The 15,689-nt window shown below is 41.0% G+C and overlaps 1 protein-coding gene across 4 annotated transcripts in view; it reads left to right on the top strand.

Moving 5' to 3' along the window:
• Positions 1 to 15,689, top strand: part of ORC4 (origin recognition complex subunit 4) — a 693,897-nt gene that overhangs the window by 269,369 nt on the left and 408,839 nt on the right. The window lies entirely within an intron of this gene.

The following is a 15,689-nucleotide window of genomic DNA, read 5'->3' as shown; positions in this document are numbered from 1 at the left end:
GGTTAATTTAGTCTAGTTTTTTATTTTGCCTTATTAAATTTATAAAGAGAGCAGGTAGTTCCCTAAGAGTATGGGACCAGCTGTCTAGCTATGCTAGTTTGTTCTGTGGTCTTTGTTGATGGAAAGATCTATTGCTGAAGCCTCGTTCGGAGTAGCTTTTTGTTTCACCTGGAGTTTCTCCTCTGTGAAAAAATTCTTAAGAACATTTCTACGATGGAGTCTAAGCAGTCAAAAAATACGCTGAAGTAGAGCTTTAAGATCCTTTATTGGTTTTCAAGAAGAAGGCTTTCAAGCGCTGCTCCATATGAGGTCTGTAACTATGGAAAGAAGTATAAACATTGCTTGTTTTGTTTTGGGGAAGCACCATAACATACACAAATATGAAATTTGATGTTTTGCACCTAGCACTCTGAGAGGCAATAATTGAAATTTTACCTTTAAGAAAAAAAATCCCTTTTGAGCAGATATAGTACCTCTTCAATGCTAAAGGATTCGTTGACACGTATGTCGGCAGCCTCAGAATTGACCATTACAATTGTCTGTGGCTCCCCCCATCATTTTCATGGTGGCAAGTGTCTACCTTTCTATTTTTTCATCTTTTCCTTAACATACAATACTAATATCATATTAGGACATTATCAGGAATACGGATATTGACTCTGTTAATAGCTGGAGACTTTAGTGTTGACTAGTTCTGATCTTGGGAACACATATCCCGATACAAGTAAGTTTACCATTGACCAAGCCACCATTGTTGATGCCATTTGCATGGAGACTGCCAGTGTCGATGGGCTTGATGAGTTTGATGCAAGGGATTGGAACATTGGGGCTGAGCTTGGTGCCAGACTTCTCAGTGTGGATGCAGGTCTTGGAGTTGGACTTTGTTGTCTCTGCTGCCTTCAGTGTTAAACACAACAATGGTATTAGCATAGATACTGGTGTTGCATACACTTCTACACTGGCCATCTTTCACTTCTGCCTCAGCTTGGATGTTAGTACTAACTCAGCAGATAACTTTCTGTTGGAGCCTATGGCTGTTTGTGTTGTTGACCAGCAGAACAGAGGGTGTCAAGGGACTATGCTGTGCTTTTCCCATACACCCCCATTTGAGTTGCTGATGCTGCTGCATCTTTAGACTTCTTAGGGAGCAGGAAAGTACACATGCAGGAGGAAGAACATAATTTCCTCCACTGTGATGTCCATGCTCTGTGTCAAAGCTGATTTGGATGCCAGTGCCTCTGTTTCCTTCTGACAACCATATATTTTCAAAGATCTTAGAAATGATGCAGCAAAAGGAGGGATTGCTTACAGATCAGTATCCACCTCATGTATCACCGTGCAGGAGGCCTTTTAGATCACTCAGAAGTCTTTGAGTCTACATTGGTGAAGTATTTGAAGCTAGCCACCCACAAATATGGTATGAGACGGCCCAGATACTTTGCTGCTGTACCTAGGTAGCCAGATAGGTTTCCCTGGCTTCCTGAGCATTGGAACTACTGACTGGAAATTACAGAGCTGATTTTATAGTTGCAATGTCAACCCTTAAAAAGGAACAAACTCTTGAAGAGTCTTGCTGATATCCCCCAAACAAGGAATCTTGGTCTGCTGACCACTCTAGGCAGTGAATCTGTGTCTTGCGTCTTGAGGGTTGTAATCTGCCTTGCGTAGAAGATTCATTTCCATTAAATTCTAACAAGACATGGACAGTGAGATACATCGGATGAAGCTGTGAAACAAGTTATCAGTCCCAGTCAGCACCCCTCTCCCCAGTTTTTGAAGCTCACTGTAAGACTGGCATACAATTCTGCCTGAAGTGTAGCCGCTGGTATTGCTAAACTTCAGGCCGTCTGTCTGTCTGGTGATTACTAAAGCAAATTTCCTAAATTCACTCATTCAAGATTCTGTTTACTGCGGTGGTGCTGCGGTAGCGTTGTCGCCTCACAGTAAGACGCTGTCCGGTTCGATTCACAGCTAGAACGTCTTATGCGTGGAGACGTGCGTGAATGGGCGTACCTTCGTTGAAGGTTGTGCATCAGGGCTGGTAACTCGGCACGTAAAAATCCACTACCAATCATTAGCGGACGGGAGTTCCGCTGTGGCGACCCCTAACCGGGAAAGGCCGAAAGAAACAAACTCATTCAGGATTCTGTTTTAAAATCAAACCTGAAGAATGTGGAAAAAGAGGCAAAGCCCTCAGTGCTGTTGCTGTAAAATTTCAAATTCAATTCCCCAGTGCCCCTTTTGCAAGACATAATGGAGGCCATGCCAGTTGTAATTCAGATTTGGCCAGCAACAACAAAATCAAAGGTCTGAAAGCAAACAAAATTTCAGGTACAGTTTTTAGAAAAGTGATTCCCCAGAAGGGTAAGCAATAGCAGGGCAACCATAGTGTACTTTTATATGGGCATCAGCAGAACTCCTGAAACTTCGACCAGCTATCCCAGTGTAGAGACATTTAAGGGCCATCTGCCCCTTCACCTTCTTGCATGGTTGGCCGTCTTGCACAGCATGTTAAGGACAGTATTATCAATAGTGTATGGTTCCATTTTGCACCCCCAGCACTTACCTTTGCTCAGTATTCTATTCATCAAACAAGTGTAGCAAGAAAAGGGGTCTCGAACCTTTCAGCAAAACCAAACTAGGAAAGATTAGGCCATTACTCCATTTTCTTTTGAGTATCTCAAAAAAAAAAGGCAAAAAAATAAAATATTTAGAAGTATTTAATTTTGCATGCAGAGAATATTTTCATCCCAAAAGAAGCATTTTGATTAGTCACAGTGCTGTCTGTAATTTCTTTGTCAAGAGGTGACTCGATTTCCTGTTTGGACCTCCTAGATGACTACCTGCACATAAATATAACAAAACGGAATGGAATCTACATTTTTTGGTTGAAGCCAGTCACTTATTAGTCAGCCGCCAGGAAGTGCAACACCCAACAGATTAAACAAATCTGTCAGTATAAGCAAGAAACTCAGAGGACAAATCAAGTCACTATACAGATCGTTCCTCTTTGGTGGAATCATCCCATTTCATTTCATTCCATTCCGACATCTGCTTCCCCCCAACACAGGTATATCATTACAATATTGGACAGCTTAAGTGACAACAGAACTACTGTAGTAAAACTGATGCAATTCAAATGGGAAATTTTCAAGGTAATGGCTGTTGAGCACTGATTCTACTCTGTGCAAGTGAGTGTAAATTTCACAACATGCCATACACAAGTTACAAGGCAGCAAAAACAGTGAGGAAATATAGCTTGGCAAAAATCTTACAGCTACACATATTTGCATTTGACTCCGTACCTTCAATGATTGTGGTAGACCTACTGCATGTTGCAACTGAAATTAAGCAAATTTTGAAACTGCTTGCACATCAGCGCAACACCCAAAATGAACAAGTATAATGCAAAATGCCAGACTGGTGCTCCGTTACAAAACAGGCTGTAATTCTACCCTGACTGCTTACAGTGCAGCACAGCTTTACAGAAAAAATTGTTGCTGAAAATCTTAAGTAAATAACAAATTGGCTTCAGCCAGTATAGCATGTAGTGATCTCAGCAGAACTTTACCACAGTAACCCAATGAAAACCAGCTGTTATGGAAAAAGGCCAGATGCAGCATGTATACTGGGGCAACTGTTTAAAAAAAAAAAAAAAAAAAAAACTCGTTAGACTTTCGTTACAGGGCTTGTACACAATACAAAGACTTCAGTAAGGTCAGAGCTTCCAGTCACTGTCTCTTGAATTTGGTTTCACAGTTTAGTAGCTTAAACATTGGAACTGTATAAACAACGTAGTACAACTAAATAGTTTTGTTGTGAACTATATAGGCTTGTACTTGTACCATAATGTGAACTTAGAGATCATATCCAGAAACATCAACTTTACCCCACCTGTTATGCAGAGGTCAAACTGACCTGCCTTCCACCACACAATTCCTACCATTACGGAAAGCAAACAGCGACTTCTGTAAATGATCTGAAGTTAACCAATACATGATCAGTGCACCAAAAGAAAAAAAAAAAAAAAATTTGCATTATAATCATGAATTCGCCTACCATGGCTAACAGTAAAAGAATACACAGTGATTTATGGCTGCAATCCTGTTAATACCACTCGAGCATCTACAACAATCATTTGTTTGCCACACACACACACACACACACACACACACACACACACACACACACACACACACTTTATTCACTGGATATTATGTAAGCTGAAATATTCTTTGAAATAAAAGATGAGTGAAAAGTGCACTGTGATGCCCCTGCACTGGCCCAGTAATCAAGGAGCCTCGATCCTCACCACTAGCACCAGTGAGGGATGTGCACATTGGGAGGGATGACAAGTACACACGCAGTAAAGTACAATTTCCCTTAAGAGCTCACAGAGATCACTGTCAGTCTGGGGCTGGTTTCTCCTTCTCTTTCCAGATCCCCATTAAGACTGCCCACTGGTACACCTCTAGGGTTAAGATCTCAGCCTAGTGGTCAAGCCAAAACCTTCAGCACCCTCTCTCTGTCCAACCAGTGCTTCGTGTCTCAACCCAAGTAGCTGACACAAACTGTGAGATTTGATTTATATACAAACACACAGACACTCCTGGGGAAGGCTGGCACAGGTTCAGTAGCTATGCCTCCTTCTGCCCAGACTGTACAGTAGTACCAGCTGCAACAAGTCCCTTCCCAAAGGGTGACCAATTCTACTGTGTAATGTTGCTGTTATCCAAATGGTAAGTGTGTCCAATACTTTTAAGGCTATTTAAAAGTGGCCTGTACAGTGCAACCAAATACATATGCAAGTACTCTAAGAGCTTATATCTAAACAAACCAGCCACAATTAAAAGGTTTAAATATATTTGATAAGTAATAAAAGAACAAGACAATATTCAATAACTCAACACAGTGACAGAGTTCAGAATCACAGGAAATATCTTAAAACAACATTGCAGGACAGTCTCAAATACAGCAAACATCTAAACTAATCTTTACTGTATTCCTGTCTGTATCTAAGAGATACTATGCCCTAAATGACTTACAGAGACAGGCAAATACAGATGAGAAGTGCTGATGAGAGGAGGTTGTTAGATCCAAAGACAAATACAAAATGCACAGACTCGCTCTCTGCGATAGTTCTTAAATTACTGTCAAAACATTTCTGCTGGGTTATCTCCGATTACATCATTCCTTGTCACCTCTTTGTCAAAAATACTTATTTTTCAGAAGTTTGCCTGGAACTGGATGTTGTAAAACAGTTAAACATTTTTACCTTTTAAACCTGTAAGTATTTCTGTTTCCAGACAATAGAAAGAATTTCTAGCTGCAGAGATTCTCTCTCCTAGCCGAGATAAACACCATCGTAAACAATTCACTTATTTTCTTAGAGTTTGCAAGTTAATTCTGTTTTCCAGTAGGGTACACTGTGGTTACATTATTGAAGATCAACACATAACATGCAGTTTAACGCACACTTCCGCACCAGCAGTTTAATACACACATAACATATATCTCTCTCACATTTGTAAGACAAGCCTATGGATCGTATTAATATTCGCAAATGACATAGAATTATTTACAAAATTCCAGCTAGCTGGGCTTGGAGCCTTCATATGCACTTAGATACAAATACTTCAAGAATGGGCAATACTGCCCTTCTAGCATATCAGTATACCAAAACACTTGATCTCATGAGTGTCCAGGATGTTATTAACGTATGTAAACTAATACTTGCTTTAATGCAATATGGTAGTGTAGTCCATGCATCAGCTACTCTGTCAGAGAAACAATTAGCATAAATTTCATTCCTGTAGAACCTTTACTTAGGTTGTCTGATTCCTCTAATACCTTTTGATAGCCACAAATATTTCTAGAGGTAGTTCTTTCTAAATGCTGTATATACCTGAATAAGGTCTCCTCTTAAATATGTCTTGCTGTACAAGTTCACCTAGGTTGAAAACCAGGCTAACTGCTCTGAAGGGCCATTTAAGCCTTGCCACTAACCTGAGATTAGAATCAAACCCTGTACAATTTACCTAGGAGGCAAACTTAAATTTTCACATTCATGGATGGCCTTGATCTATTCCCACTGTACTCTTTGTTGTTTAATGATGATTGTTTTCTTATAAGTTTTCCCTATTTCATGCTCACATTAACAGTCATACCTCTCAACCTCTTGGAGCAAGAAATCTGGATAAAGGCCCAAAAATAGGAACACTTTCTAAATATTGCGTTATCAATCTTAAAAGGTTGATAGAATAACAGGTATTGCATTAACATAAGTTTTCTGAAGGGTATGAAGTCTGAAATCCAATTGTCTGTCATTGTTTTCTAACCTTAGTTTTTAATGATTTGCTATTAATTTGATAGAAAATCACAATTGTATGAAAAAGGACCAAAAAAATGATGCAAAAATGTGGACATTCTGTGAAAATATGTACAGTTGAGAAGTATGCAGACAGTGGCTTCATTGCTGATGTCCTAGACTTTAATTCTTTTTATACAACCTATAGTTGTATAATTAAGTAATTGATGATTAGTAAACTCAAAGCTGGATCTGCCCAATATACCCAGGTCCTTTAAATGAATCTGCAGTTTCAACCACTGTGTGCTCTATTAAATATTCATCTTTCAGTGTGTGTTTTGGGTGAGACTCGTGCTTAATTTTTGATTCATCAGCACTTGCTCAAGCCCTAAATTGTGACATACATTCGAGTTTCAGACATGATATCCTTCAGAAAATGCATATAAAAATAAATCCTGTTAAAAAGCAGCAATTAAAATCTATCTGTACTTTTTTTTGTCTTTTGTCCCCCATTATGTCTGGCTTTGTCCAGATGTGTGATGTCTTGCACTAAGAGGGAAGGGGTGTCCAGATTTTTGCATTATATCTTTGGTCTGTGTCTCATTTCTGCAGCTAACTGAGGACTGAAGTCACTAAATAGTGACATACATTTGAGTTTTAGATTTTATATCCTTCAGAAAATGCATTCCAACACAAATCCTGTTATTGTAGCACCTTTATAAGTTTATAAGACCAGTGCTTAAAATCTGTCTCAATTTTGGTCCTTTGTCCGTCCGTCCCCCATTATTTTAGGCTTTGTCCATATTTATTTCACTAAGAGATTGAGAGGTATGCTTTGCTTTAGGCAGACTTGCTGCCCTTAATCTCAAAGGGATCCCTATAATTTTGGACACAATGCTACAGTTTGGTTATTTGGTTATTCTCTAACTTTCTTGCACAACCAGCAGCTTACACTTTTGGACTGTACTCTGGTTTGGGTACAGTTGATTGAGCTCTTCTGACTCTGTCTGCTGCTGCCGGTCTTCACTGTTCAGGAAAAAAAGAAAAAAAAATGTTTTTTCTTCATTGGAGTTGGACCCACGGCCTGGGGTAGAAAAAAGGAAAAGCATCTGGAGTCATGTTGCTCCCTGCAAAGTAACTTCACTAAATGAGCAGTTGCACAAGCATTTACATACACCGACTGAACTTCAGCCAGCTAACAGGAAACATGCTCACTCACAGCATGCTCGCTCGCTCTGCTCAGCAGCTCCAAAAGCAGGAGAAAAAAGCAGAAAGATTTGACTGCAGCTTTATTTAATGGGAATTAAGCAACCCGCCAAATACACTTACAGCCAGTAACAATTGTAGTCATTGCACCAGTCATCACCCCCCCCCCCCCCCCCCCCAGGCAAAGCAAGCAGAAAAGTGAACATTTTTTTTTTTTTTTTGCTGCTAAGCCCAGGATGGCCATAGTGTACACAGCATATGCCGGCCATCATGCTTGCTGAAGGGATGACACAACCAGAACTACATGGAAAACATGAGGGAAGTTAGGGTGGAGGGACACTCAACTATACAAGTGGGAGAGGGTAAAAAGGACAGTGCAGCTGGCAGAATAGAAGAGAAATGAAAAAGGTGCACAGGAAGGGAGGGGAGGTGTCCAGGAAAGCGAGGTGCTGAGGTATATTGTAGGCTGTTGACTTGCCACAGTAAGTGAATGAGATGAAAGGCAGAAGGGGGGAGGCAGATTTTTGTAAATGCAGAGTTAGTCACTTACAGTGTTAAAAGCCTTATGCTCAAGTTGTGGTAGAAGCAATAGGTGTGGGCAAGTTACACTGAGCCTGGTCTTGGAAATTAGAGTTAAAAAAAAGCATTAGGAGATGTAACCATGGTCATCACCATGTGGGAAGAGTTGGATGCATGTCGTTGATGCATGTAACATGATGACCTGTCAGAGCAGGCAGCTGAAGTGGCAGAGACCGATTAGAGAGACATTGCATGGATAAAGGGGGTTTGCAGTAGTGTTATAAGAAGAGAGAAGTGTTGCCTGTTATCTGTGCAAACAGCCAGCAAACTGAAGAATGAGTGTGTTATGGAATTTAGTGATGGACTGTCACAATAGACAAGGGCTTGGGGCCAGTACAGATATGTGGGTGACTAGGCAAAATGGCCAGCTATTTGCCAAGAACAAGCTTAATCTTACTCCAGGAGGTGGCTGCAATGATCAGAGCATCAGACACCTCTCAACAGTTCTACTTTTAAACTAAGATAGAAGGGAATAGTAATATCATAAAAGCAGAATGTGGTGGTGAATACTCAATGGCCATGTGGCTACATAGTCAGTTGCCAGAATGCAAAAAACAGGCACAGAACATGAGAGAAACATAGAGGTGGCTGCGACAATGCCTGGGGTATATTTCTATTCATTGGGAGGAATGTTAGTGTGAAGGTAGGTGAGCTGCAAGCTGTGATACGGGAGGGGGAGAAGGAGAGAGAGTGGGCATTGCTGGTGCTGCAGAAACTTGAACCACTGACAGAATGAGAAGACATGAGCAGGCCTCAGTACAAGCTGATCAGGAATAGGAATGGTATAATGGTAATCTGCTTAACTGGGATTGTCACATGTGAGGTCAAAGTAAAAAATCACTTAATGGGGGGCTGAGGAAGCAGACTGGGTTATAATACAGGATAAGTGCTTTGGTGGTCAGAGTGTGGGAGTGCTGGTAAATTGATGCAATGAACTGATTCCAAGATATGTCAAGGGAGGAAGATGAGAGACTGGCAAAATAGTAAATTGGGTGTGAGGAAAAGAGGGTTGCACTCAAAGGTTTCTTAGTTGGCCAGGTGCTGACTAGTAGAGCTGGAGTTAATTGTAGTCTTTGACCTACGAAGGTTTCAGCCAACTGGCATGGGACTTTTTCATAAGGGGCTGAATTCTGGATGTGGCCCTAAATGAAGCTGGCGGGTAATGATTATATAAAGGCAACATTAGCCAGTGGTGGTCTGTCTGTGAGGATTAGTGGGAGAGGGGTACATATTCAAACGGTGATCTTTGAGCAGTGGATTACACTGAACTACAGGAGTCAGTAGCCAGTTAGGAGTCTAGAAGTGTACTGAGAAAGCAAACGAGCTTTGAAAATGGCTGAGAGATGAATTGCTTAGTGCTGACTAAGACTGAGAAAAAGAGAACAGGAGACTTTTGGTATAGATGGGAATGTGAGGCTAATGATCAGAATACTAGATAAGGGTATACAAGGAAGTAGATGAGAAGGAGCAGGGATATGGATGAGGCACAGGTTCATAGGTGTTTACTAGGCTAATGACCCCAAGTGCCTTTTTAAGCCTAGCCATGCATCCCAAATCTATGAAAAGTTCTGATACCCTTGATAAATGTAAGCAGGGGTTTGGGAGATGAACCATTACAGGATACCCGTGTCCATTAGAGACATAAGTGCCAAACCAGGGATGAATTTCCTGTTTCCCATCCAATTCTCCAAGTTGCACTTGAATTGGGTTAGAGGAACTCTGCTTCACGTGGATGGGGAGCTTGTTCCATAGACGCACTAGTCTCTTCGATACATTCCTATCTCTCCAGCAGGACCCATTTATATCACAGGCAAGTTTTAAGTCTTTAGAATGGGTAATTTTGGTGTTTTGTGGATATGCAGGAGGTCTGTCAGAGTGGGGTCTGACAATGCTGTGTGTGCCAGGCATAGATCTCCCCTCAAAAGCCTGTAGGAGACGATACAGGGAATAGGGCCTTGAGGTGGTCTGCATAGGACATTTTACTTATGCCCTGCATTCTTTGTGAGGAACCCCTCTGGATGTTCCAGTTATTGTATATGTCTGGTGAGGTACATACCAAAGGGGGCATTGTACTCTGATGGCTCTGAATGTAGAATACAGTGGAACAATTACTTTCTTGGACTTGGATGCCATACTTTTGTTTTTAAGTTGTGCAATGTAGAATGATTTCCTTACCACTGTAGACGCATGATGGTCAAAGGCTAGATTACTATATTAGTGTCCCAAAGTCCCTGACTATTGGGTCAAGTCTAAGGGGTTGTGTTGTCAATGTGGTAGTTACCAGGCATGGATGACTTGCCAAAGGATACTATTATGCATTTCTTGGCATTTAGTTTGTCCATGGTTGTGGCATCAGTAGTTTGTGTCAGCCCCTCCAAGGGAACATTTGTCTCTGTGTGAGATTCAGTGACAGGTCCTAATTTGCAATCCTCTGCATATTTAGTCAGCTAGTGACCACTGGCATTGGCCTTGGCTTCTGAGAAGTAAATACTGAAAAGGAACAGTCAAAGGACTGATCCCTGAGGGACTCATAATTGGCCCCTTTGTAGAGGCGGACTCCCCAGTTCTAACTTCCTGGATCCTGTCTGTGAGCCAGCTGGCTATCCACCAGGTGACGTGCAGGTTTGTACCTAACCTCTTGTGTTTGTCAAAAATACCTAACCTCTTGTGTTTGTCAACAATACCCAACCTCTTGAGTTTGTCAACAATACCAGAGTGGGGTTTTGTCAAATGCCTTGGCCAGGTCAAGGTAGGTAGTGTGAACAATTTTGCCCTCATCCATTGCTTTGGTGACCTTCTCAAAGAACTCCACCTGGTTGAGTAGGCATGATCTACCCTGGATGAAACCAAACTGTGTTGGGTTCAGTGTCTGGAGGTTTACTACATCTCTCTTGATCATCTCCATGATGATTCTTTCCATGGCTTTACATATAAAACTAGTGAGACTTATGGGTGTGTAGTCTCCAGGGTCTGTAGATGGCCCTCCTTTGTGCAGAGGGAAGACTGTTGCCTTTTTCCTTTCATGAGGCATGAAACCTGTTTGGAGGCTACAGTTAAATTGTGATTCCAGGAGCCCTGATAGGTTATGTTTCATGCAATTTAAAAGGCATCCTGGAATATTGTCTGGGCCTATTGTTGCAGTGTTCTTGGTCTTAGAGAGAGCATTAAGGACCTGTTCCCTAGTGATATTAAGAGGAGTTGTGTTTGATAATATTTCCTGAGGGAAGTTTGAGGTGGAGAGCGGGGTAAAGTTGGAGCTGAATTTATCAGCCAGGAGGTTTGCTATGTCTTCTGGCTCAGTATAGGTGGCTCCATTTACAGTGTGCTTTGCACACAATTGTGTATTGCCTTTGAGGTTGCGGACATAGCTGAAGAATGCTTTGTGGTTGTCCTTGGCCTGGGAGGCCAAACTTACCTCAGATTTGGCTTTGGTAGACTTTGTCCTCTGAGTTTAATTTGAGAGTGCTTTTATCCTGCCTGGTGCTGCACCTCCTAATTTTTGCCATGATTGTCTTCCTCCTGTTATACAGCCTATTGATTTTGTGATTCCACCGTTGTGGCTTTCTATTTTGAGTTAGTTCTGTACTACTTCCTGGTGGATACAGCTGCCTCTGTGCAGCTATTAACATGCTTGCACAGGGTTTCTGTGAACAGTTCTGCATAAGTAGGAGTGTTCTCGGGGTTTATGGGGGCTTGAAATTTTGCCAGGTTTTTCACTTAATTAGCAGGTTAGCTTAAAATAGTTCCTGAATATTCCAGGTTTGGCTGGGGATGCAGGTTTTATTTTTACTTCAAAAGAGACCATTTTGTGGTCTGATCTTATCAGGGAAGCCATTACAGTAGGGGGTGTGCAGCACTCTCCCATATTAGTAAGGGCCAGATCCAGTATGGTTGCACTCCTGGTTAGTGTTTAGTGTATTGACTAGCTGGTCCAGGGAGTTTGTGTTTACAAAATCCAAGAATCTCTGTGCATGTACATTTGGTGTCATATAGGATTCCCAGTTAATAGTGGGGTAATGTCACCCATGAATATGGTATTAGGTTGGATGGTTAGTGTTTCTAGTAAGTTTAAATACATGGTATGGGTTTCCTGGCTCATGGAGGGGGACCTATAGCGTTCAAGGAAGTGGTATTGGATTTTGCCTATGGTGATTTGAACATGGAGCAGCTCAAGTGCATTGTTCTGTTTGACCAGCCTTGAAATGTATTTATCTTTCATGTAAATAGACACCTCCACCTATAGTCCCTGGCTGTGAAGTAGCTGGCCTAAATGTGTGGAAGGCATTATAACCTATCAGGGCAAGGCGGCAATCTGAAAGGCAACAAAAGTGAAGTCAGTAAGGTAACAAGTCAAAAGGGAGTTGACAGAAGGTCAAAATAGGGAATTGTGCCTTTTTTATTTATATAGTTGAAATGAGGAGGGGAAGATCAGACCTGGCCAAGTTGAGCAAAGTTAGCAAGGTGGCCATGGATGACAAGGAAAAAAGGAGGTATTGAATGAGTACTTTGTTTTTCTCAAAGGAAAGTGAAGAAAGGGCACAATAATGTGCCTGAGATAAGGCAGAGTAGGGATAGTAGTAGGGATAGTAGTAGAAAGACAAATGATAAAGGAGGGGAAGAGGTGGTGCATCTGTCTGCAGTACAGGCATCTAAATCACAAGGATCATATGAGTTGCGTAATGTACTCACCAGGAGTCTGGCTATTGTCCTACAGGATTCCCTGATGTTGAACTTCAACAGAATGACCAGTGTCGAAGTGCCTGAGGATTAGAAAACAAGAGTGGTTCCCTCATATGAAGGGTTGGCAAAACAGGAAACGTCTGGAGACTTACTGGCCTTTTAGTCCAAGAGCAGTGATAGTCATCTAGGGAATACTGACTGGAAAGACTGACTGCTCTTTTAGAGGACAGCCAAGTTGGGGTCATGACTAAACAAATGTTTCAGCCAGAACTTATAACTGGGCTGTGGGATAGTTTAAGTCCTATGTTTTTGTTTCTGAAATACCTGCCCTAAATACTTATTAGATAGCACATGCAGTAAATTAAAGCTTCATATTTATGACAGGACTGTTAGTGTCTAGTTTGGTTAACCTTGGCCTACCTTATATTTTGCTCTGTTTTGTCTTTTGTATGTTACATTCATAATACTGCTTCTCTAGACCCTCACTGCATCAGACATTGTGTACTTGTGAATAAATCTCCTTAAAATATACTGTATTTAGTACATTTACACAAAATGATATGTAACTTAAGAAAGGCAAATACCTTTCTCTGCTGCATGATTAATGATTTGTAAAAGTATAGTAGATAGAATTTTGACTGAATGCCCTGCTTTGTTTGTTTTATAAACTCTATTTTTGCCTTAATGTATGATGATCTGTGTAAAAATCTTTGTAAACTGTTTTGTTTTAATTTTTAGTAACTTTGTTTAGTATGTAACTATCTTTTTGGAGCTTTTCTCTCCGGCCCTCCACTGAAAATGGATCTTTAACCAAAGGACTTTCCCGGTCAACAAAAGTCAGTAAATAAATACTTCTGGAAAGCATCAAGCTGCTGAAATAATTCCAGAGGAAAGCCTTCAGAAGGGTTCAATTGTTGGAGGGGAGTCGATATGTCTGGAAACTACATGAGCTTGGGCTTTTCTCATTACAGACTAGAAGAGACAGGGTACATTGTATGGTTACACCATATCCAGTGTCATGGAGATGTAAGCAGATCATCCTGAACATGAAATATGAGACAGGGTGTTGAAGACACAGGTAACAGATTGTTGGGACCAGCTGTTGGATTTGTGAAAGTACTATTATTCAGATATGGCTGGGGACCAGTAGTGAACTTGTGGAACGGGTGCTGCAGGACCAACAAATATTCAGTGCAATGAGAAAGTATTTGCCCCCTTCCTGATTTCTTATTTTTTAGCATGTTTGTCACACTTAAATGTTTCAGATCATCAAACAAATATTAGACAAAATTAACCCAAGTAAAAACAAAATGCAGTTTTTTAAGTGATGATTTTATTTAAGGGAAAAAAAACTATCCAAACCTAGATGGGCGTATGTGAAAAAGTAATTGCCCCCCTTGTTAAATCATGAAGTAACTGTGGTTAATCACATTTTTGGGAAAGCTGAGTTGAATTTCACTAGCCACACCCAAGCCTGATTACTGCCAGACCTGTTGAATTAAGAGATCACTTAAATAGAACCTGTCAGACAAAGTGAAGTAGGCCAAAAGATCCCAAAAAGGAAGACATCATGCTGTGATCTAAAGAAATTCCGTAACGGATGAGAAACCAAGTAATTGACATCTATCAGTCTGGAAAAGGTTACAAAGCCATTTCTAAAGCTTTGGGACTCCAGTGAACCACGGTGAGAGCCATTATCCACAAATGGAGAAAACATGGAACAGTGGTGAACCTTCCCAGGACTGGCCGGCCTACAAAAATTACCCCAAGAGTGCAGCGACGACTCATCCAAGGGGTCACAAAAGAACCCAGAACAACATCTAGACAACTGCAGGCCTTACTTGTCTCAGTTAAGGTCAGTGTTCATGACTCAACCATAAGAAAGAGACTGGGCAAAAATGGCATGCATGGCAGAGTTCCAAGGCGAAAACCGCTGCTGACCAAAAAGAACATAACGGCTCGTCTCACTTTTGCCAAAAAACATCTTGATGATCCCCAAGACTTTTGGGAAAATATTCTGTGGACTGACTAAAGAAAAGTTCAACTTTTTGGGAGGTGTGCATCCCATTATATCTGGCGTGAAAGTAACACAGCATTTCAGAAACAGAACATCATGCCAACAGTCAAACATATGGTGGTGGTAATGTGATGGTCTGGGGCTGCTTTGCTACTTCTGGACCTGGACGACTTGCAGTGATTGATGGAACCATGAATTTTGCTCTCTATCAAAAAATCCTGAAGGAGAATGTCCATCAGTTCGTGACCTCAAGCTGAAGCGCACTTGGGTTCTGCAGCAGGACAATGATGTAAAACACAGTGGCAAGTCCATCTCTGAATGGGTTAAGACAAACAAAATGAAGGTTTTGGAGTAGCCTAGTCAAAGTCCGGACTTGAATTAAATTGAGATGCTGTGGCATGACCTTAAAAAGGCGGTTCATGCTTGGAAACCCTTCAACATGGCTGAATTAAAACAATTCTGCAGAGTGGGCCAAAATTCCTCAACAGTGATGTGAAAGACTCCTTGCCAGTTATTGCAAATGCTTGATTGCAGTTGTTACTGCTAAGGGTGGCACAACCAATTATTAGGTTTAGGGACAATTACTTCTTGGCCATGTAGGTTTGGTTAGTTTTTTTCCCTTAATAAATAAAATCTTCACTTAAAAACTGCATTTTGTGTTTACTTGGGTTATCTTTGTCTAAAATTTATATTTGTTTGATGGTCTGAAACATTTAAGTGCGACAAATGTGCAAAAAAGTAAGAAATCAGCAAGGGGCAAATACTTTTCCATTGCACTGTATCTAGAGAGCATAGGGCAGTTGGAGAATGGGGTACTGGACAGGCTAATGGAATGATAAATTCATTAAAGGGCAAATAAGCAAGTACAGTTTGTCATCGGTTACAATTCTGTCACATTAC

This window comes from Protopterus annectens, chromosome 6.part0, assembly GCF_019279795.1.
Source record: "Protopterus annectens isolate FY-2018-M chromosome 6.part0, PAN1.0, whole genome shotgun sequence".
In the NCBI taxonomy this organism is placed as follows: Eukaryota; Metazoa; Chordata; order Ceratodontiformes; family Protopteridae; genus Protopterus; species Protopterus annectens.
Note: the sequence above shows the minus strand (reverse complement) of the source record. Positions and strands in the feature narration are given on the sequence as shown.